We start from the raw sequence: 26,068 nt of genomic DNA on the forward strand, positions 1-26,068 counted from the left end.
CGGTGTCTGGGGTTTGGTTTAGCTTCTATATTTGTTACATAGTTGCTTAGAGTTGCAGGTCTGAGGCCTGCAGCAGCCGGCGAGGAACTTGGAGTCCTCCATCACTGAAGCAAGCAAGCCTCATGTTAGTTTCAAGCTGCCTGGCTGCCAGCCGCCATCTTGGCTGGCAGTTAATTTGCATATCGCCCTGATTAGCCAATGGGAAGGGTAGCGGTCATACGCCAATTACCATGTTTCTCTTTTATTAGATAGGATGTTATTCATGAAATCATGATTTGTTTCTTAATATCACTAATAATGGCATTCATTATTTAATGGACTCTTTCACAGTAATTTTAGAAAAAACAATTGTTATGCATAAATTAATGAATTGCTAAAATGTCAGCTGCTTCTTTTTTAAAAGTTGGCTATATGCATAAGATGCCTCTCAACTGTAGCCTGGGTTTCATCTATTGCACAATGTATGCCATTGGGAATAGACTTTTTCCAAGAATTAATTTCTAAGACTTTAAAACATATGACCCTTTTGTATACATTATCTGCAATTTAGAACGTAACATATCCCCTAATAACTGTTGCATTCCATATAAGTTTTACATTGTGAGCAATAAAACTTCATTATCAAACCAGATGATTTCATTAATTATAATAAAAAATTGCTTGACTGTAGTTCATTACTTAGATGATTTTTAAGAAATACACTTTTATTGATTTCAGAGAGGAAGGGAGAGGGAGAGAGAGATAGAAACATCAATTATAAGAGAGAATCACTGATTGGCTGCCTTCTGCACACCCCCTATTGGGGATAGAGTCCACAACCCAGGCATGTGCCCTTGATTGGAATTGAACCCATGACCTTTTAGTTGCAGGCCAATGCTCTATCCACTGAACCAAGCCAGCTAGAGCCATTACTTAGATGATTTTATCCATTTTCTTAATGTTGTTGATTTTTCTTCATAGCTTGCAGAACAGAAGAATTTTTTTTCCCCATTATCTTACTTATGAACTCTCGCAAACAATGCCAATTTATTTTGTGTGTTGTGGGCCCATCACATTTTATAACCATTTGTGTTTCTCTGAAGGAAATTGGAGTTTTTAATAAGTTTGATGTTGGTGCTATGATTTTCAGTGTTTTTCTCTCAATCTCAGTAATATGATACACATTTGATAATTTTACCTTTTATATTTTTCCTATCAGCAGTTCCTTACTTTTCCCCTTCCTTCCTTCCTCCCTCTCTTCCTTGTCCCTTCCTTTCTTCCTTCCTCCCTCCCTCCCTTCCCTCCCTCCCTTCCTTCCTTCCTTCCTTCCTTCCTTCCTTCCTTCCTTCCTTCCTTCCTTCCTTCCTTTGTTTCTTCCCTTCTTTCCTTTCTTTAAAACTCTGTATATAGAGTTAGTTATATTTTATTTAACTTATTTCCCAACAATGATTATTTAAATTTACCCTACTTTTTACCACAAAATGTTAACATCATATGAAACAAGTCAGTGCAAACATTTTTCAAATATATCTACCTATACAAATTTTCCATGACTAGAATTTTTGCAACAAGGGTCATGTCCATTTCTTTGTGTTGCGGTGGAGAAACTAAAATATGGCTTTCAGTGATCAGATTTCTAAATTCTCATGCTTCCCTAATCCTTCATTCTTAGTAGAGTTGTAAAATGCTACTTTAACTTTTTTAATCATACAAGTCATACATGAATTTATATTTGATAAAAATTATCTGGAGAAGAAATTTTCATCTTCTTTCTATTCTCTGCTAAGTTGTGTTGTGTGGGGAGACATGGATGCATTCAGATTTTTTTTCCTTTTTATGTAATATGGATTATATTATACATATTGCAATATGAATATACTACAAAGATCATTAGGTTAGATCTTTGTATGTTTTCCATTTGAAGTCAACTTTAGGAAGGCATGATTTGAAATAATGAGGTGCATTTATTTACAATGTACAATCTGATGAGTTTTATCAAATGTTTGCACCCATGTAACCACCACACAAACAAGATAGGAAACATTTTAATCATCTTCAAAGTTCCCTTGAATTCCTTTGTAGTCAATCCCTTCCCCAACCCCATGCAACCACTGAGATGGTTTCTATTATTCTAGATGAGTTTTGCCATATTTAAAAATATCTATAATAATAAAAGTGCAATATGCTAATTAGGCTGGGCGACCTTCTGGACGACCTTTGAGATGAAGCTGGGCTGTGAGGGCAGAGCCCCTGGCATGAATTTCATGCATTGGGCCTCTAGTATATATATAAATGTAATTATACTAATCATACCTACTAGTAGTGTTTTTTGTTTGGTTGTTTGTTTTTTTACCAGAGACTTATTTTTTTTGAGCCATTCATGTTGTTGCACATTTCAATATATTTTGTTTTGGGTAAATATCTTTGAGTGGATACATATTTTATGGCATGTAATATTTTCCAGAATTAAACTCCAATAATTACTAACAATCAATATCATAAAGACAACGTATTCTGATCACAATCAGTACATTTTCTGACCCCAATTGGTATAGTTTACATATAAATAGCAAGACATATTTAAGTCCTTCCTTGTATACTTAGACATTCTGAAATATTTTCTAAATGATTTATGGATCAAAAATTTAACAAAAACCAGAAAGTGTTTATGACAGTTATAATAACATCTTATCTGTCAAAATTTATGAGTGGAAAGTAAATTACTTTTGAGAAAGTTCATAGTGTCAAAGGTTAGTATAATAAATGCCAAATTTTATTGTCATCACATCTGTGAACCCATTTAAATTATGGCTGAAAATGTTGTATAAAACATAACCTTGGGTTGAGAGCTCCTTCGATGTTAAACTAGATAGTAATAACTTTTTTGTATGTAGTTTTAAAATGAACTATGAATACACCTATATAATAAAAAGAACACTGCTTATGAATACACCTGTTTATTAAAAAAACCACATATGATGATCGTGTTACTTTCTAAACTTTCCATTACTATTTGTCTTTATCTTATGCTCTATTGGAACCACTGTAGGTTTTCTAGGCATATTGCTTCCTCTGTTTGGGAATGCCCTTCTCCCTTTATTCTCCTGGAAAATTTCCATCTTTTTTTTTTTTTTACCTTGTATCAAAGTATCCCTCCCTCTGATTGTGGCCTTTGACTTCATTGTTTACTCATTATACTCCTTATTCTATAAAATGTCTGTGTTGTACATGTGTCTTTTATTTTACATAAAAGATTGTATTGTAATTGTCTTATGTGATCTTAATAAGCATCAGCATAGTCCCTGACATATAGTATGTGCTCAATGAATAGCTATTAAACTCCTGCAAAGGGAAATCATAAAACCTCTCTACATTCTTTCTTTATACATGAAGTAAAATGGATGATCTCTAAAATCTTTTCCTACTCTAATGATATATAATTGTAATTCTATACCACTATACCACTAATTTCTTTCTCTAGGGCAAGAAGGATTTATAACAGAAGGATTTCCGGAAATATAGGGAGGGAAGAAGGGGAAAAGGGAGGAGAGGTAGATCCTTATATTTATGAATGTAAAATTAGTCTTAAATGCAGATAATGTCAATGAAAGTTCAGAAAAGGCAGATAGGAGGGAATTGGACAGAAAGATGTGGAGCATTTATAGTTAGGAAGTGTGAGGAATAAGGTCAATTCATGAAAGATTTAGATCAGAATCTATTTAGAGACAAGAGCCAGGGATACTGTGACAAAGAAGCCAAGGGAAGGAGTGGGTGTCCCTGAGAGAAAAACCAAGGTTATATGTGAAGCAAAGCAGTTAAGAAGATAAAAACAAGAAAAAAGTAAATGCTTGGCTATTACGTTAAAAAAGAGCCACATTTTTGTACTAGACCATAGTATAGAGGATGTCATAAGTTCTAACTGGGGGTTAAATATTTGGGAAGAATTGATATAATTTAGAATGATTTGAAATAAAAAAATTCCCTTTGAAAAACCTTTTAAAATATTTTAAGAACACTTTCAAAATCTTTATCCAAGTGAAAAGGTTTTTAAGAATAAAGCATCCATATATTTTATCCCATTTTCTTCATTGACTTATATAACTTTGTGTATTTCTTTTCTGTTTATTCAATATAAATCTTCATTATCCTTGGAGAGAAGAATAAACCCAGCAAATGTTACATATATTATTTTAAATGTACCAACTACAGTTTTAAGACGGATGCACTCACTTATTTTATATGCCTCACTCCAAACACTAAATTCTGATAGCTGATAGTTTCATTGTATCACAATGAAAGTCAGGGTGGGCTTAAAAAAAAGTGAAACTTTCAGAACGAACATTTGCTATTGATTATGAGACTGTGTCAGATATGTGTGTGGGGAGGAGGGGAGGGTGAATGGTGGTTAGTTGCATGATATATTAATAAGAAACAGTTTAATGCAGGAGATCACTAAGGCATGGCTAACTCTGAAGCCAAACCCCACACATTCTTAACTTTCCCCCCAGCCTTAGAACCAGTCTCCCCACACTCAGTACAGGAACTGGAACATTATTCTTTGAAAGCAAAGCCAGTGTTTAGAAAATCTGAAATTGAGCTAACAGCACAGCATATAGAAGTCACACAGGATGTTATTTTAAACTGTAATGCAGAAATGTCAGTTCATTTGATATCTTTATTTGTTACATGTGGGCTTGAAGAAAGCATGTTATGTATATTTTTGCTTCACAGATACTCTGTTCCAGGGTATAGTCAATTGTCCGGGAAGTTTGAGGTGCATTAAAGAGAGAGGGTTTTTACTGAACAGCTTTGGAGCTTGGAGAAAAGAACATACAATGATTTCTCTCATCCCTTCCCCTAAAACAATACATATTTAAAACTGTTACTGGGGTCATTCAGAAAGCGTGTCTAACTGGGTGAACCACATAACTACAATGCAACTTATATTGTATCAACATACTTCTCCATTGCCCATGAGTTAAAGATTTAAACACATGACTGGATCCAAAGAAAGAATTGTGCAATATTCAGAGGTAATGAAATTCATGTTTAATTGGTTGAACTTGACTAATGCTTGTGCTATCCCTACAAACACTTTGTTTCAAATATCTCATGTAAACCACATCCTACATTTACATTTTCTCTTGTGTATCATTTCGAGTTTTATTTGACTGCTCCCAAAATGTTAAGTCTGATAGTTAATTGGTGACTTTCTACTAATTGATTAGCTGTTGCAAAAGGGAAAAAATGGAATGTGAAACTTTAAATCAATGACACATGCTTTCATATTCACACCAATCTGAAAGATTATACATCTCTGTTTTGCATAAAATGTATAAATAGGATATAAAATCAGTTGAACTTTTTTATGTCTATATTAAAGGTGAGCAGAAAATTCTTTTGGATGCAACTCTAAAATAAAGCAATCCTTGGCAATTTTCTTGGAATTGTTTCCAAAAGAACAAGAAAAGAGCAATGTTATTTTTCTTTAACAAGGACATAAACAGAAAAAAATATGGAGTGAGAAAGGATCATTTTTATTATCAGAGAAAATTAGACATACCATCTGCAAACTATAGCTATACTAATGTATTGTAGCTTTGGGGACAGAGAAACTATAGTTCAATAAAGGGCCCACTGCAGCATGAAGGTGGTTTTGCATCTTGATGGAGTCCACAGACTATAAGCAGTCGGAGCACTTTAGATATATACTACAGCATCTGTCCACTCCAATTTTGTTGAAAGGAAGCACCTGTCCATATAAACCAGGGATAAGGGACCTTTTTATGCCAATGGCCATTTGGATATTTATAACATCATTCATGGGCCATACAAAATTATCAACTTAAACATTAGCCTGCTATATTTGGTCAAACAATTAATTCACCCCAATGCCTTGGCAAGGCCAGACCAAATGATTTTGAGGGCCTTATATGGCCTGATGGCCAGACGTTCCCCACCCCTGGTATAAATACTTCCAAGTAGAAAATGGGGTATTTAAAATATTCCATTATTTTAAACTTTATTACCTTTTATCAAAAGACTTTTATAGGACCACATCTCTTTTTTTATAATAGCAATAATAAGTAGAAACATAGTATTTAATGTGGAAGGCTTTTATAGCTCTGTATATTTAAAAAAACTAAAACATACCTCTTTTTAAGTGATTGTATTGATTTAAAATATACAAATAAAGATACCAAACATATTTTTAAAATATTTTTAAAGCCACTTACATAGGAGAGGAGGTTATATATATGTTGCAAAAATCAAGGGTAACTAGATTGCAATCAAGAAAAGTTTTGTTGAAAACCATTGAATTCCTTGCATGTTTTCATTGTTATTTTGCATTTCTACATTTTTGCCTATATCTAGTTGCCATTTGTAGTGAATTCCCTTTATCTTCTAGGTACTGTTTAGGCACAGGGATGGTGCTTCATTAATTAATGCATTTTGATAAGCTTGTTATCAGTCATTTCTTGGGATTCATGATTTGATGGGAGCATTTCAGGTCCTTTGAAGAGACTAAAAATGAGAGACTGATGAGAGAACAACATTGAACAGTCACATGATTCCATTTTTCAAGTTTTAGATATTTTTTTACTTCCTTATGTTGTCTATATTTAAACCTCTCCAATCTTCAGTGAGAAATATCCAGCAATGACTGAGTTTATTTTGATTTGAATAGGACGTGAGTTTTCCACCTTCACTGGGCATGAGGACACAGGAGTTAGCTCACAAAGACCAATTTTAAAGAGCTCAATTTTTGCATATATGAATTTGTGATAGTAAACCATATAGCCATTACATACGCACTGCAAAAGACTTGGTGGAAAGAACAAAATTATGTCTAATTCTTCTTCACTAAAATAGTATCTCATTTTTCTTATAGAAAAGAAAATTTTTGAAATTCAGGCCTTGCTCAAAGCCCCTTTCAACAACCCAAGAAATTATGGTGTTATGGTGTCATTATGTTCATGAACTTTCCAATGTATGAAGATTGTGTGTGTGTGTGTGTGTGTGTGTGTGAGAGAGAGAGAGAGAGAGAGAGAGAGAGAGAGAGAGAGAGAATATCATGAATATAATTTAAAATCACAAATGTTAATGGCAAACAAAATAAAATACACTCTATAACATTTGAGAATTTTGCATAAGAAAAGTAAGATAAAGAGATAAAAGATAAGATATTGTTGATAGTAAAATAGTGAGTAAGGTGAGAAAACTTCACAGCTTCAGAAATGTTACCTGTTTCAGTACATCAGATTGGTTGTGAGAAGAACTTTCAGGAAGGAGCCCTGAGAATCACCGGATTGCGCTGGCGCTGTCATGGCAGACAGGCCCACCACACAGGAGGGCCACTGGTTGTCTCTATGGCTGACCTGTTGTGCTGCCCAAAGTACAGTAGTTCAGCATGCAAACTTTGGGGATCCAGATTGCCTGGAACATTAGAAAAGTTAATTTCCTTTTTTGCACTCTAAATTTCCTCATTCCCAAAGTAACACTGGTGAAATTCTATGATTCACAGAGCTGCTCTGAATTAAAATAGCAACAACAACAAAAACCAAAAACAAAACAAAACAAACCAAACATAAAAACACTTGAAACAGTCTCCAGTGCCCCCAAATCACTGGCTATCATCATTTTTATTTTCATTCATATCTATTTCAAGTATCACCGTCCTTTAGGTTTCCCTTAAATTACTTCAACTTTCAAACTAGTTTCCTTGTCTTCTTCCAAATCGTTTTACACAATGTAGTTAGACTGGACTTTTCAAGTTATTTTTGTTCAAGTTGCTCTGCTATGTAAATCATTTTAATGCTATCCCTTTGTTTTAGAATTAAATGCTAATTCCAAAAGTGGCCTGCATGGTCCAGCTTCTGCCTACCTCTTCTTCCATACCTCCCACCAACTCCACCTCTTGTAGTTTGTGTCTCCAGCCACCGTGCTCTTCTCTGATTCACACTAAGAGAACACACTCCTTCTCATTACAGGGCTCTACTCTGTGTTCCCCTTTGCTTGGAATATCTCTCCACCACTCCAGCACTTTCTTTTTTCACTTGATTTAATGCAATCCATGCTATTTCAACTTCAAAATTGTTTTATCAAAGAGAACTTCTCTGACATTCCAAATTTGTTCATTATTTTCTGTTAATGTATCCTAATTTTTTTCTTCCCCCCCCCAAGCTATTCTGAAGTTTCCCTTGATAGTTATCTAAACTGCAGATTTAACATTTACTTGTTCAATTCTTTAATTATTCAACCCAAACTTCAGCAAAATCTAAGACTGTGTCTTCTTGTTCACAGTTGTATTTCTGGCACAAAGTGGCTGACTGGTTAATTCTTTTTAGATAAATAAATGAATAAATATTGTCACCATCACTGGGAGTTTTGATGTTGAAAAATTCTCTCACCCTCCTCTGTAGGCTATCAAACTTCACAATTTGCTGCGTGAGTTTTGACATTAACCTTAGTTTTAAACTCCCTGTCCCCAGCAGAGAAACTGACTAGGAACTTTAGCTATTTAAATCAAAACATGATGAATCAATATTCCTACTCCTCCAAAAAATGTTTTTGTGGATAAAAGAATGTGATTATGTGATTTTACGACTGAAATGTACCATTAATTACTTTGAGTGCATGATTGTGGTCATCTTACAATTATGTGCTCAATAGATGAACCTTGGATGGGTTAGTTAATCTCTTTTGGCTCTATTTTCTCATTTTTAAATTTAAGGATATGCTTACTCTAAAGTTTTTAAGGCGTACTTGAAATACAGTAGGTACTCAATAATTATATAAGTTATTTATGATCATCATTATTAAATCCAGATATAGCAGCTATACTTTGCTAGGATACTCATTGTAACTAACCAAAGAGCAAACAATTTTTTAGGAAGGAGCCAAGAACAGAATTTGGTGTGTAGTAAGTATGAAGTATGTATTTATTGTAAGAAAGAATTAAAACAGAGTAATTTTAATACTAACAATCTTCCATTTCTTAGAAATATAGGCAAAATGGAAGGGTTCAAAACTAAAGGGTTCATGTAGCAAAACTAGGCTATTTTAAATTTTTATATTCCATACTAGTGGCCCAGTGCATGAAACTTGTACACTGGGGGAGGGTCCCTCAGCCCGGCCTGCACCCTCTCGCAGTCTGGGACCCTTTGGGGTATGTCTGACTGCCGGCTTAGGCCAGATCCACGTGGGATCCGGTGTAAGCCGGCTTACAGACATCCCTCTCGCAATCTGTATCGCTCTCTCCTTACCACCCACTTGCTTGCTCCTTACTGCTGGCTTGCTGCCCCTTAGAACTGCTGCAGAGGCAGGAGAGGCTCCCACCACCCACTGCACTTGCCAGCTATGAGCCTGGCTTCTGGTTGAGCGGTGATCCCGCTGTGGGAGCACACTGACCACCAGGGGGCAGCTTCTACGTTGAGTATCTGTCCCTTGGTGGTCAGTGTGCATCATAGCAACCAGTTGTTCTGGTCATTGCATGGTAACAGTTACTTAGGCTTTTATTATATCGATTGGTTGATTTACTTTTTTATATATTACTTTGGATTTCAATGTAATTAAACATTTAAATTAAAACTTATAAAAAGGCCTTGGTAAAAATCAATTTGAATTCTTTTCAAATTGAATCAATTAAAAAACACACACATGCTAATACTTCCTAGTTGTGGTGAAATTCTTTTCAAAATGTTTTAAGTCTTAAACTGTCATTTCTGACAATAGATCCTGTATATAATACCTTGTAAATGTCTTCATAATTTTCTTATCTTATGGGTTGAGAAAAGAATATAGGTTCTACCTAAGGCAAATGTCCCACGAGTAATAATAAGTGGTAAAATAATTATGTGAGGTTTACATTGGGTAGCTGGCATTCTAGGTCTCTCCTGTAGGGTGGCAACTTGAGAGTAACTCTATGTCCCATTTCTCTCAGGAAAGACTCAGCTCAGTATTGATTAATATTATCTTAATAAAGTCACTGAACCCATAATACTACAACCTCTGCTTCTCTGAACTGATATTGGAAGTAATAAACAAATAAAGGGTAAGCTCCTGCTTCTGCTATAACCAAGGCAGGGGTGGAACCACTAAGAACACACTTTCTTCGGATGAATTTGTTGGAATTCAAGGATGGTTACTTTGGGAGTAAGCTCTGTGGGGTATCTGAGCCCTGGTCATGAACAAGGGCAGCCACAACTGCCATGTTAGATCTACACAGTTAGGGTGACAACCCAAGAGGTAACCATACTCTTCCATTTATCTTTGTGCAGGAGTCAGAGGTTTTATAAACGTACTAGAGGCCTGGTGCATGAAATTTGTGCCCTGGGGGTGTGTGTCCCTCAGCCCAGCCTTCACCCACTCCAATCTGGGACCCTTCAAGGATTGGGCCTAAAAGGGCAGTTGGATATCCCTCTCACAATCCAGGACTGCTGGCTCCTAACCGCTCACCTGCCTGCCTGCCTGATTGCCCCTAACTGCTTCGGCCTGCCAGCCTCATCACCCCCTAACCACTTCCCTGCCAGCCTGATCGAAGCCTAACTGCTCCCATGTTGGCCTGATTGCCCCCAACTGACCCCCCCACCTACAGGCCTGTTCCCCTAACTGCCCTCCCCTGCAGACCATCTTGTGGCCACATGGTGGTGGCCATCTTGTATGTTGGAGTGATGGTCAGTTTTCATATTACCTCTTTATTATATAGGATGCAAAGAAAAGGCATTATCATCACATAAATTTCAAGTCACAATTATTCTTAGGCAGTGTACCCAGAGCCCTTCCTGGATAGAACCTGAGACAGAAAGGGAAAACTGGGAATGGGCATTACTGGTGCCACGTACAGAAAATAAAAATTTTAAAGGCCCATTTTCTAAGCACTGTTAGCTGAATATTTTAAAAAATAAATAAATGTTTGTTGTTTGAGCCACTGGTCTATGGTAATTTTTATAGCAGCCCAAACTAAATGAATCTAATCTCTAGTGTGAGATTCTTTCACTTATGCAAAAATATTCATCTCCCTATAAAATTAAGACCGTGATAACTCAGACCAACAAATCTCAATTCTAGTCCATGAGCTCTGGAGTGTGAACAGTCATCTAAAGAGGTTCACTGAAGTACAATGTGCTCATGGAAGGCATGCTTTAACACCAGCACAATGGGGACTTGATGCTGCCAGTGAAAGTACATGAGGGGATAGCCAATAAAACTGTCTTCTCTGGGTTTGGGGAATTTGGAATTGTGTTAGGGAAATAGTGACTAATTACCAGAGGTATTTGGAAAACAGATAGTCTGTCAAAATAAATGTATCTTTCTTCTTTTTTTGAGAGGAAGCAAGCTGTTTTATGAATTTCCTTGGAATCCTTGAAAAAGCAGGAAGGGAATTGTTCCCATTATTCATGGCATGCTTTTTCCCTGCAGGTTGAACAGGCCAAGTATTTGTACTTGCATAGGTGAAGCTGGAAAGTTTCATGCCAGCCTGGGCATCGAGCTCTTTAGGTGTGACCCACACTCACATTTTATTTTATTTTATTTTTTTAGAAACATTGATGACAGAGAAACATCGATCAGCTGCCTCCTGCACACCTCCCATTATAAAAATTCATAATTTAATTTTTACAATATCCTGTTATACATAATTATTAATAATGAACTACAACATTCACTAGTGATTTATTACTATAATCGTGATCCATTCATTTCCCTTACGCACCTTACATGCTGGCGCACCATTTCTCTCCACTAATACTAGCAGCGAATATTTTAGCAGCTGACTGCCACTTCATTAGTCCTATACTGACTTGTTTGGTGTGCGCAACAGGAAATATTTTGCCTTCGGGGAACAAGAAAAGTAGGTTTATTTGTGTTATGCTCATTAATTTGTGCAGTTATTCAGTGTCTAGTAAGTTAATGTTCAAGAAAAATATTAATTTTTATTAAAACGTTCTATTATTTTATGTTAACGATGACTCATTTATTTCAGCCCTTTGTATTCAGCATGTCTCTATCGAAATGAACCTGTTTCTATGAAAATTGAAGCTTTTGTTTTCCTGCAGTCCACATAAACTTAAACCTTGTTTATTTTTCCCGTGTTAGCCTTTGAGTTTGACATGTTTGCTCTAGTGAGGACTGTATATCCTTTTCTTCATATGATCATACATATGACCAATAAAAAACTTTTACCTTGAATTTGTTCTACATTCTAAAATGCCTTTTTAAAAAATGTGTATTTATTTTTTTAAGAGAGGGAGAGGAAGAGGGACATCAATGTGAGAGAAACATCAATCATTGGCCCCCTGCACATACCTCAGCTGGGTATCAAACCCACAACGTGGGCATGTGTCCTGACCAGGAGTCAAACTGGTATCCTTTCAGTGCACAGGATGATGTTCAACCAACTGAGCCACATGGGCCGGAGCTTATATGTCTTTCTAGTGTAGTTATAAGCTTAATTGGGTTGAGGACTTTTTAATCAGCTTCCTATATTTTGTCCTCAGAGGCACACAGTTAGGAGGGTATGTGATAAGTCTTTGATTCTTCAATGAATTTTTTAAAAAAAGTAAAGGCATGCAGGTCGCACTGCCGTCATATCAAAAGTCAGAGACAGCTTATAAACAATTTCCATTCCACTGACAATAAATGTGCATGATCAATTTGTGGATGGTATTTGGCAGATTTAGATCCTCTTGGAAGATATGGAGGAAAATAATGCTTCATAATGATTGTAAATCCAATTTAAATTTGATTTAAAAGTCTTTCTCTTTGGTTATTATGATTGTTTAAGTTCTGGCCCTTCTCCTCTGATTACCATGACTTCTGGCCCCATACATGCCTCCTTGATTACTTGCCAACGAATAAAATCACCCCCCACTGTGATGATCCTTTTTCATTTTTCCAAACAGGCATTGTCTTTTCAGGAATACAGAAAGGGAAGTAGGGGAAAGTGAACTTCTGGTTGAACTGTTCAGCTCAGAACCCCCATCCTCTGGGAAACTTTTCTACACCTTCCCTCCCCCAAATTTTTAGAGGAGTAATTACTCCTAATTATTTACTTTCTGCGCTATCTCTGCACCCTGCACATATTGTTGATCTTCCACTTTATCATACCTGCTGTTACTTATTTCTTTGCAATAACCTGCCTCCCTCTTGAGACTGTGGTCCCCTTGAGAGTAAAGACTGTGCTCTAATCATCTTTGTATCCTGAGAGCTGTTGGAATATGAATGTGGTAATTGTTGACTGAACTGGATTGTTGAGTTTTTGTTATTACTATTACTTTTAGTTAACACATTTAAAAACATGTTTAGATGTTCATTTTCCAAACAAGTAATCAGTGACAAGTATTTGGCTAGGCCATGATTTCGAAGAAGGTTTCTTTGTAATGCATTTATATTTTCTACTTTTGAAAGTTGTCATTTTATTTTTTAATCTCTAAACTCTTGGCAATGAATTATTTCTGCTACATATACAGCTTTAAGCTCTTGGTGAAAAGTTTCCGGCCTGTTCTGCCTTTTCTGATGAATGTTTTCCTGTTGGATGTGTTTAATTTATTTACTTTTCCTGGAATGACACATTCTTTCTAGCTATATAGTGCCTCTCTACTTAAGTTGTTATATAAATATTCTAGATTGAATTGCCCCTAAGGAACTAGCCTGATATTAAAAAGATTTATCTTCTCTCTATTGTTCCTCTGATAAATAAATTCAGGAAATACAAAAGGCTGTTCTTTTGAATACTATGTACAGACAACCCCTGACTCTCAATGGTGCGACTTCAGATTTTTCGACTTTATGATGGTGCAAAAGCAATATGCATTCAGTAGGAAATGTACTTAGAATTTTGAATTTCGATCTTTTCCTGGGCTAGTGCTATGCCTTCCGATACTGGAAACTTCTTGAGAAGTTGGGCAGTGGGCCTCAGCTCCCAATCAGCTACAGGATCAAGAGAGTAAAAAATCCAATACTCTACAGAGTCCTGTGTTGCCAGTAATTTTTGAATATTATATTTTGTGCTTCTGCATCACATCATGTCTACATATTGTCCATCTGAGTCTCCTGCTTCTGGTGAGAAGAATAGGAAGACGATTACTCTTGAGAAGAAGCTCAAGCAAGATACTGTAGGCTAACGTAAGTGTTCTGAGCACGCTTCAGGTAGGACAGGCTGAGCTGTGATGTCCGGTAGGTTGGGTGTAGCAAATGCATTTTCAACTTAGTCTTTTCATCTTATGATAAGTTTATGGGGACATTATTCTGTCATAAGTTGTCGAGCACCTTCACTATGATTAACTACCTTAGTTGTGTTTTGAAAAGGGAAAGGTAAGAATAAATAAATTAATCACCGATTTCTGTTTATCTCTTTTTCTTATTTTCAACTTTAATTTTCTACTTTGGAATCTTTCAAATGTAACTAAATTAGAATGGTAATACTGATTTTCCTATACTCATAAAAGAGAGAAAGGATTATTCTTTTTATTTTTATGTAATATAGAAAAATGTTTAATGATATGGACATGTATTACTAATAATAGTAAAATAATTTTTTACATGCAATTAGGGTAAAAGGGCAGAAATTAATTTCACTACATAGAACTAAATTATTTCCAGAATAATAATGGACAAGTGAGATAAACAAGTGTTTTTAAAATATTAAAAATTATATCTAAAATAAAATGATCTCTACACCCTGTAGTATTACTGAGTTTAAAAGAATGTTAATGTTAGTTATCATTTTAAAGATGGGGTTTAGTTATTTGTCCAGGCTCACACAACTAGTCAGCAGCAGAAGTCTCCTGACCTGCAGACCATCGTCTTGTAATGTTTAGGCAAATAAATCAGGAAGACACATTAAATCATGACTTGTCAATGCATTTCAGGTCTCTCCTTATCAACCATAAAAATTATGCAAGGGGCTATGTTTTGGTGACAAATTTTTATTACTTTTCAATGTGAGGCCTGGTATAAATATATAGACTGTTACTCCTTAGTGTTTGTTTCCTTTTTTATTAATTAAACACTTATTTAGCACCTACAGTGCGCTGCGTGGTGGTGGATACTGAGCATCCACAGCAGTGAGGCACACCCAGGCCCTGGGAAGGCATGGTCAGTAGCAGAGTCGGACACCTGAGCATGTAGTCTGAATATTAAAATTTTCTTTTTAATATTTGATTAAGATTGCAATATTCTTGGAGTTGCCCATGTTTAAAGAGATAAGACCTTTAGAGGAACATAACTGGACATACCTGAAAATGTGAAGTAAGTCAATAGGCCTTTCTTGTTCATACCTGAGAGATGCTTTACCTAAAATTGCAGCATTTATGGACCCATTCTCATTTATCCCCTGTAGATTCTGTGTTCCACCCATTCAGGAATGGCTGCTATTTGTTAAGTTGTTGTCATCCATTTTTTAAAATTGAGTTTATTGGGATGACATTGGTTTACAAAACCATACAGGTTTCAAGTGTATAACTCAATAAAACATCCTAACCCCCACTGTCCTTTCCTTTTGGTTATCATCACACTGTTGTCTGTGTCTATGTGCTATGTGTAAGTGTATGTGTGTGTGTGGCGGGGGGGGCTAATTTCTTCACCTTCTTCCATCTAGTTACCCCACCCCTGCCCTCTGACAGCTGTAAGTCTGTTCCATGTATTCATGCCTTGGTTTCTATTTGATTCATCAGTTTATTTTGTTCATTAGATTCCACGTGTAAGTGAAATCATATGGTATCTGTGTTTCTCTGACTGGCTTATTTCACTTAGTATAATAAGCTCCAGGTCCATCCATGCTGTTGCAAAAGGTAAGACTTTCTTCTTTTTATGGCTGCATAGTGTTCCACTGTGTAAATGTGCCACAGCTTTTTGATCCATTCACTTACTGATAAGGCCCGTTTCCAGATCTTGGCTATTATAAATAACTAGGGGCTCAGTGCACAAATTTGTGCACCTTGGAAAGAACTGTGGGCCATGAGGATGTGGTGGGCACAGGGGTAGGTCTTAGCCCATCTCCTGTGACCCTGCCCGGCCCCTCCCAATATAGCCCCAGGTCCCCTGTCTGCAGGCAGCCCCACTCACGCCGCCACTGCTCCCACTCACTGACGGTGCCAGCCCCACTTGCACCCGCTGATGGCATGGAGCAATTGGGGCTGGTGCGTGCGGTGGCTCCGGCACCAGCAGCGGGTCTGAGTGAGGCTGGCACTAGTAGCAGGTGCGAGCGCCAGGCGGGACCATGGCATGCTGGAGCAAAGAATTTTTAGTAACCACCAGAGGCTCGCCCCATGACAGCGACCGCTGCCCCGCCTTGGTCTGGAGCTCCCACTCACCTACCCCACCATCCGCTGCAGCCAACACCCACCACATTCCACGCTCTGCTGCCTGCTGCCAACACCCGCCATATTCCATGCATGCTCCCTGGTCTTCAACACACTTCATAGCGGCCAGTTGTTTGGTTGTTTGTTCGATTGTTCTGCTGTTTGGTCTATTTGCATATTCGGGTCTTACATATGTAGATGCTGCAATGTAGTGTTGCAAATATTCTTTTGAATTAGTGTTTCTGGATTTTTCAGATATGTTCCCAGAAGTGGTATCACTGTGTTAAAAGGCACTTTCATTTTTAATTTGCTGAGGAATCTCCATACTGTTTTCCACAGTGGTTGTACCACTGTACACTAGGGTTCTCATTTCTTCACATCCTCGCCAGCACTTGTTGTTTGTTGATTTACTGATGATAGCCATTCTGACAGGTGTAAGGTGATATTTCATTGTTGTTTTAATTTGCATCTCTCTGCTTATTAGTGATGCTGAGCATCTTTTCATATGTCTATTGGCCATCTGTATATCCTCTTTGGAGAAATATTTATTCAGGTCCTTTGCCTGTTTTCTAATTGGATTGTTTTTCTTCCTGGTGGTGAGTAGTATGTTCTTTATATATTTTGGAAATTAACCCCTATCCTTTCTCCTAGGATTTGTAATGTTTTGTGACTAATACTTAAGTATTTTATCCATTTTGAGTTTATTCTTGTGTATGGTGTAAGTTGCTAGTTTAATTTCTTTTTTTTATTTTTTGCAATTTTCCCAACATCTTTTATTGAGGAGTCTTTTTCCCATTGTATGTTCTTGCCTCCTTTGTCAAATATAAATTAATGATAAAGACGTGGGTTTATATCTGGACTTTCTGTTCTGTTTCATTGGGCTATATGCCTGTTCTGATGCCAGTACTAAACTGTTTTGATTACAGTGGACTTGTATTATAGTTTGTTATCAGGTATTGTGATACCTCCAACTTTGTTCTTCTTTCTCAAGATTGCTGAGGCTATTTGGGGTCTTTTTTGGTATCATATTCATTTTTGGAATATTTGCTCTAGATCTGTGAAAGATGTAATTGGTATTTTAATAAGAATTTCATAGATTCCTTTTGGGTAGTATGGACATTTTAATGATATTAATTTTTTTAATCCATGAACATGGTATAACCTTCCACTTATTTGTATCTTCTTCAATTTATTTCTTCAATGTCTTATAATTTTTCAAGTACAGGTGTTTTACATCCTTGACTAAATTTTACTTCTAGGTATGTTATTTTTGTTGTTATTGCAATAGTAACTAAGTTTTTTCTTCATTTTTGCAGTTCAACATCATTATCTTTCCTGTAACCTTTGTCACCCTCCTCCAGTTCACTATTATCTATTTATTCCTTAAATCTCAATTCAAATATCATCTCTGCTTGGAAGGATTTCTTCACCCTCCAAAAGCTGAATTTATTACTCAGTCATTTAAATGCTATATCCTGTTGCAGTGACCACAATTATAAAATTTTGATATATCTACTTGCTTTTATTGTGATTTTGTACTTTATTAATTAATTTAAATAGGAATGACTCCAAACATTTATCTAATTCTACAAATGATATGTGCTCTCATTAGGAAAAAGATGTCCTTCCTCAGAAATTGGATTGTTATAATTTAAACAGATCTGTATTGTTTTGTATAGCAAGTATTTAAACATTCACCTCCGGGTATGGAAAGATGGATTGATAAGACTTTATTTCAGTGGTTTCTTAATTTTTCTGACTTGTCATTATAGGGGTGAGTCAATTCCTCTCTCTTACTGTAGGCTCTGTTAACCTTGATCTTTCACCAATGAAGAATTTAAGCAAACCAAATACTTCAGGTAGAGAGCACAGCGTGTGCCTCAAGGAATAAAAACTTCGAATCTCCTTTAAATCAATAATTTCTCAAAATGGTTTCTAACTTTAGCCAGGCAAGCATGGCTCAGAGGTTGAGTATTGATCTGTGAACCAGGAGGTCATTGTTCAATTCCTGGTCAGAGCACATGCCTGGGTTGCGGGCTCAATCTCCAGTGTGGGGAGTATAGGAGGCAGCTGATCAAAGATTCTCTCTCATCATTGATGTTTCTATCTCTCCCTCCCTCTCCCTCCCTCTCTGAAGTCAATAAAAATATTTTTTAAAAATGTTTTCTATCTTTAAACATAAGAATAATTTTATGTTTAAACTATATTTCCAATAATTTTATTAATAATATGTTGTCATGATCATAATAACCTTTGTAAATTTGAAATATCAAGTAGAATAAGAATCATAAATAGTTATAACAAATAGTGTTCACTATTTTACATTGTTTATATCCTTGATTCTTTAGTACGTCATTAGCTTCTTTTATCTTTTGAACTAATATCATTTACTCTATTACCTCATCAGTACTCCTTTTAGTAGAGATTATTTCAATATGTCGCACTTCAGACAAAATATCAGATCTTGGAGAGCTTGAATTTTTTTGTGATAGTTTTCTTCAAAATTGCTTTGTATATTAGGTCATAAGGATTTATTAAAACTAAATCAGACACATTGAATTTTGTATGGTTATAATTTATTTGTTTTAGATAAATATTATCTAGAGCAGCATGAATGTGCTTCAAATTATTTTATGATGTCTTGAGAAGTTATGTTCTTTGTAACATCAGAAACAATTTTGAATTTTTCAATTGATCTTATAGGTTAGTCATTGATGTTTTCCCATTTCCTTTTCACCCCTTGAACTTTCCAGTGAAACCAACATCTCTACACAATTATCAGAGTGAATGTAATATCTTGTTTGTTTCTAAAGCCTAGAGTTCTGACATGTATTTACATCCCTATGAATGCTGAAGTAATGCTGTTGATTTTAACTTTGTAAGATATAATGGGCAGAGTAATTTCAAACATTATTCTGCCCATTATAATGTATCTTCCAAGATTCTTATATTTTAATTTACTTTTAATACATATCAAAGTCCTCTGTGTGGGACACATGGAACACAAATCATTCGATAATACTCTTAAAGTATGAATTCATGATTTGAATCATATGATTTATTTCTCAGTGCTATCTCTTACTATGTTGTCCTGTTTCTCCAGTGAGAAAGAATGTGCAAGAATGCCTATGGTGATGTGAATGGTTTTTATATTACTTTCTGCAGTAGAAAAATTAAATCATTGCCTCTCTGCTCACATCCTTTCTGAAAAGTACCTGTCCCTACTTAAAGCTTCCTCTATGGGTGATGGTGAACTTAGGCAGCTTCTTTGTATGAGGTGACCCTGCCCCTAAAAGGAACAAACAAACAAACTCTCTAAGCCAGGAATTTGGAATTTGCAATGATCAAACTGAATGAATCATTCAACTAAGAAAAACTGAGTCCCAAGATTATACATAAGTGTAACTGAAAGTTGTCTCTATTTTTTTTTTAAAGCAAAATCCAGGTATAGAGAGAAGATAGCCACAAGTCATCAAAGGAAGGTGGTTTTCAGAAAGTAGCAGCAGAATGAAGCAGAAGCACCGACCTGGGCAAGCAGGGGAGACGGGCAGGCCCTGGCAGAGCAGAGGGAGTGGTCTGGTTACCAGCTCCTGTCTGGGCCAGTGTGACCGAGAGGAACTGTGCTTTCATTTCTTACTCTCAAATCCTTAGGAGACTGCCTCTTGGGCTCTTATTCTCGCATTTCTTTTTTTAAAAAATTTTTTTTATTACAAAGGGTATTACATATGTGTCCATTTTTCCCCCCGCCTTAGACAGTCCCCTAGCCTCCCCTATCCCCCAGTGTCTTATGTCCATTGGTTATGCTTATATGCATGCATACAAGTCCTTTGGTTGATTATTCTCGCATTTCTTACACTCCTGATTTTCTATGCAAGCTTGAGTAAATTTTTTTAATTGCCACCTGAGAGGCATTTAAAATCCTGAGAGGTACTTAAAAATCAATAGATATTTATAAATTTAATAAGACTTGAGAGGTATTAAAATCAAGAGAATGAAAGTGATTCCCCTTAAAGTTCATTTCATATGAAACTAACCAATCCAAAGTATGTGGAAAATGAGATATTTACATTTCAATCTGAAAAAGAACTTTTCAATATTAAGGTGTATCTCCATATCAGAAAATCATAAGTAATTTTATTCCCAGGATTTTGATAACACAAGATAATCACATAAGATGTTCTCTAGTTCTTCAACATCTTCTTGCTCCCAGTCAAACCTGAACCCCAGCATTGTTCAGTTTGAATTTAATGGAAAGAAAATTTATTTGCTCAAGTAACAAACTTCCTCCATTCATTTGAAGACTAGTATTTTCCCCCACTGTGCTCTTATTTATTCCAATTCAGTATTTTTTCATGCATTAGAACTCTTTTGATTATAAATGACAAAAATCCCAACTTTGAAATAGCTTAAAGAGACATTTATTGCCTCTCATAATATAATTTTTTTAACATTAGACTTCAGGTGTGGCTCAAAACATAACTAGTAATCGTTTTATCTTTGTCTCTTCACCCTGCTTTCCCCTGTGGAACCTCATTTCTTACAAAGATGCTTTCCCATTTCACAGCCTACCAGCTAACATATTTAGAAATAGTGTCAAAGACAAACTCATTATCCATGTTTTCAGCCAATGTCTGACCCTGCTGCTAAGAATCAACTTTTGTGACCAGGGCTAGAATGCTCTGAGTTGCTAGGTCTGGGTCCCAGGACCACTACTGAAGGCACATGAAGTAAGAATGGGGCAATGGGGCAGGGGGATAGCTTCCCAAGGGCAAGACCAAGATCCTTTTACTATAAGGAGAAGGCCAGATGGTGCTGGCAGGCCTAAGCAAAGATAATCCTTGTATCTAACCAACACTTCACCCACTCTGTATTCATTCTGGCTTCTCTTGTCCACCTCAGTTGTTATAGCCTTGTTGTTGTCAGTATAGACTGTTGACCTATACACCCTTATGCACTAATAGCACATTATTTTTCAAATGGGATCCACCAAATAAAAAATCATTCACCCAGTGATAGTCTTAGAAGCCAAGACCTCTTATGTAACATGATTCAAAGAATGCCTAGAGAGTTCCTCCCTTTTTCAAATATTCTCTCCCACTACCTGATAACAGAGATGTACTTTTTTGAACTCTAGGGGTCTTGGAGTTGTCCAGTTTTTTAAAACACAAATATCCCCTTAAAGAGGCAGTAATATTTTAAGCCACTCAGGGATGGTGCTCTAGCAGGGATTAGTTGATGGCTAGTGATAAAACAGTTTTCTGAGGGGCAGTGTCTAAGGGAGATGGAAGATTAGATTATTTTTGTTGGCACAACATCAAAGATTTACTTAGTTTAAGTTCACAATTTTGCTTATGGTTATTCCTGCTCTAAGCCATCTTTTATACTGCTTCAACCCCAGTGGAAAAATACATATAAGTTATAATGACCATAAGAAAAGAGGGAAAAATGACACAAGGATTTCTTATTCATAGTAATTGAAAAAAAAATGAAAGGATTTCAAGTGCCAAACCACAAGAAAGATATGATAGCTATCCATCAGTATTTGTAGGGTAAGACTCTATATCAAAGAAAGATAATGCTATTATATTTGCACGATTTCCTGGTAGGAAAAATCTTACTTTAATAACAGATGTCGAGATCATGAAAAAATATTATTAAATTCAAGTACAAAGCAATAATGTTTTATTGACTGGAATTGGAGAGAATTTAAGTATTTTAACATTTAGTACCTTCTACGTGCCAGGCATTCATCTTGGTGTTAGATATACATTGATATGTAAAATATACTAAAATCTTCACCTCCAATGAACTTACATATTAGTGGGGAACATACGCCACAATCAACATAATAAATAAGTAAAAGAATGTGGAATAGTATAAACTTATAAAAGCCATTGAAAAAATAAGTTAAAAGAGATTGGGAGGGCTTTGTGGTGGTAACAGTGCAATTTTAAGTAGGATAGACTTGGTTGGGAAGGTAAGAATAGGGCAAAAACTTGAAACTGGTTAAGGAATGAGCCACACAGACATTGGCAGGAAGAAGTTATGGTCAGAGAAGTTCCCAGGTGAGCATGTGTCTAGAAGGTTGAGCAACAGTAATGAGGCTGGTGTATTAGGATTGAATGAACAAGGAGGTGAGTAGAGGGAGATGAGAACACAAATGATACAATTACATTATTTTCTACCAAAATACTTTATTACAAGTTAGTTATATCCACTGAGGTTCTAAAAGTTTAGCTATTACATCTTAAACATGTATTTTGATTTGTAAATATGTTTAAATTCATAAGGTCTGAGTGACAGTCTACTTTGGCTAGATGTTATTTTTTTTACCTATTTTCCATTTCCCCAATTTAGAATCTCATTTTATAAATAAATGTGAACTATTTTTTAAATTGCTGTCTATCGCATGTATGTTAAAAGATTGTTCGTAAAATGTAATTTCTTGATAGGGCTTAAGGATGCAACATTGCCACGGGTGAACACATGCAGTCACAGACTGGATGATGATCAAAAAGACAGGCTTGCTGCAAAAAAAAAATGCCTGAAAGTGGAAAACTGCAAACAACCTCCCTCTAGCGTCCAAGAAGGATAATGTGCAGACCTTACTTGAGTGGAATTTGTTGGAAACTGCTCAAATAAAGTCCAGATGAAGTTCAGTTTGGGCCTTGCCACAGACACTGGGTAACTGTAAACCAGTTATTGACCAGAATCTATAATAATAAAAGGGTAATATACTAATTAGACCAGTTGTCTTCCGGATGTCATTCCGGACTCTGGATGTCCTCCTGGATGAAGCCGGGGCCTGAGGGAAGCCAACCTGGTCCGAGTGACTGCCAGCGGCTGGAGGAGGAAAGCCAGGTCGCAGGTGCTGGAAGGAAGCCAGTGCCGGCAGCCAGGGGAAGGAAGGCCCACGCTTGTATGGATTTTCATGTGTCAGGCCTCTAAGCTTCAATATATAGAAAGTGTAGGCAGCATCATTGTAAAGTAACTTGGTAGCTGATAACATTTATTGAGATCAGTTTTAATTGTGTTTGTCAATTGTAGTTTTATGTATACAAATATATTGTATAAACATTTGTCAATATCAAAACCTGTGGATAGAGCTAAGATATTTTGGGGGGAAAATTACAAAAACAAAAAAATGAGACTCCCTACTTTTGACAAAAATAATATATTTTGAATCTTCTGCGTATTTATTCCCAGCCCTGCCTCTGCCACTGTGACACAATTTATGGCTTCTTATTTCCAGGGAATGTGAATGCTCAGAGAATTCACTTTATTTATTTAGTGTCAGCCAAAGTAAATACAAGAAAGCACGTCTATAAAAGGAAATAAAACATTACATTCCAAAAATAGGCCATAATGCTCTTATTTGTCTTTATTAGTGGTAAAGTTGAGAATTGATAGAATGTTTAATTGATAGAATTTTAGACTTTTTACTAATTATTTTAAAGTCAGATTTTTTTCTCTCTATGCCTTGTGCTTTTGTTCAGTGTTTCCTGGACTTTAACATTTTTAATTTTTTTCTATCTGCTCAAGTAATACTTGGATATGTTAAAATTAAATACTGTATATGTTAACATTTACATGAATAAAACAAAAATACAAATGTGCTGTAAAAAGTTTAAGTAATATTGGAGTGTATCTAATAGAAAGTATCTTTGTCATCAATGCATTTCCCTCAATCCTACTTCTCTTCCATGGATTAAACCAACGTTATGGGTTTCAGCTTTATTGAAATGTTCAATATATGTGCACGCACGCGTGCGCGCGCACACACACACACACACATGTTAAAATTAAATACTGTATATGTTAACATTTACATGAATAAAACAAAAATACAAATGTGCTGTAAAAAGTTTAAGTAATATTGGAGTGTATCTAATAGAAAGTATCTTTGTCATCAATGCATTTCCCTCAATCCTACTTCTCTTCCATGGATTAAACCAACGTTATGGGTTTCAGCTTTATTGAAATGTTCAATAAATGTGCACGCGCGCGTGCGCGCACACACACACACACACACACACACAGACTATAGACTTCTGCACGATGCTTTTCTCACATAACTATATAAGTTGGAGATGTTTGCATGTGATAATTATTCATTTTTCTCTATCTCTATATATGTTTACCTATCTATTTATCCATCCATCTATTCACCCACCCTCCCTTTATCTAATCTATCATTTTTATATCACCTAGTAAGTCCCCTCTCTCCATCACTCGTCTCTACCTCTTTCTGCTCTTCTGCACCAATCTCTCTTACCAAAGACTGACTTCTATTCTTCCTGATCACAAGACAAAATGTTATCACTGATTCTGAGTTTCCATCTTTTTACTCAGGAACACACAGAGATCTGGACTATTATTTTTAGTGCTAATTCCAAGTTTCACAAGGAAGAAAAGAGCAAAATGGCCTTATTGGTTCAGATATGACACTAAATTCACCTACAGTGTCCAGGGAGGCAGATGGTATTGCAACCACATGACCACCAGAAACCTTGCAGCTACAGGAAATGTAAACTAGAGGCGGTTCACAGAGAAAATGGTTCTTAGGTAAGGAGGTGGGGATCTGGCATCCAATTCAGTCAACATCTACTTACTAGTATAGGTTAACTTCCTCTTCGCAGCTGCAGGAAATGTAAAGTAGAGGCGGTTCACAGAGAAAATGGTGGGGATCTGGCATCCAATTCAGTCGACATCTACTTACTAGTATAGGTTAACTTCCTCTTTAAACATTCCATTCAATTGTAAAACCTGCCTCTCCGAGGTGAACTCTAACACCAATAGCATTATTTTGAACATTCGTATATAGGAATTATCTTCTTTTACAAATATTTCTGGGACATTCTCTTATATTCTTCTCTGGCTTCTTGACCTGCATTACCATTATCTCTTCCACACTATAAAATGCATTGCCTTGGATCTGAGCCAGTGAAAGCACAGTATTTTTTTTTCTCCAAGCTAAATCAGGACTGATTTTCTTAAGTAAATGAATTATTATTTAATCACTTTGCATAATATTAAAAATATTATTGAAACAAAAGGATAGTATTATTGAAATCGGATGCCTTGTTTTAGGTATATCTCCTAGTAAGATGGTCCCCGATTTAAGATCCTTTGATTTAGGATTTTTTTAAATTTATACGCTAGTTGGAAAGCTATACACATTGAGCTTTTCCTGGGTTAGTGATATGTAGTAAGATACTCTCTCATGCTGCTGGGCAGTGGCAGCACAGCTCCCAGTCAGTCACAGGATCATCAACAGATACTCTATAGTGTTCTGTGCTGCCAGCGTTTTTTGGAGCGTATTTAAGGTAGGTTAATCTAAGGTATGATGTTCAGTAAATTAGCTAAATTAGATTCATTTTCGCCTTATGATGAGCTTATCCGGACATCACCCCATCATAAGTAGAGGAGCATTCTTATATGGAGAGTGGCACTGAAGCATACTTGTTATAGAAGAAGAGTTTAGATGAGGTGAAGTCCTCTTGCTGCCTTTAGGATACTTACAAGCCCAATGTTTTAATGTTTTACAATTCTTTTGAAAAGATTAGAAGAATATAAAATTCTGTGATCACTATTTATGATAATTCTTTGCCCCAAGAGCCACCTGTTTGTATAATTGGGGGTTTTGCCTCAAAAATTATTGTTATTACTGCTGTTGTTACTTTTATGTTTGGAAATTATCAAAGCTGTAGATGTAGAAGAGTATAATGGATCCATATGCACATGCCATCCAACTTAACAATTATTAGCTCATGACTAATTAAATTTCA

This window comes from Myotis davidii, unplaced genomic scaffold (assembly GCF_000327345.1).
Source record: "Myotis davidii unplaced genomic scaffold, ASM32734v1 scaffold967, whole genome shotgun sequence".
Classification (NCBI taxonomy): Eukaryota; Metazoa; Chordata; class Mammalia; order Chiroptera; family Vespertilionidae; genus Myotis; species Myotis davidii.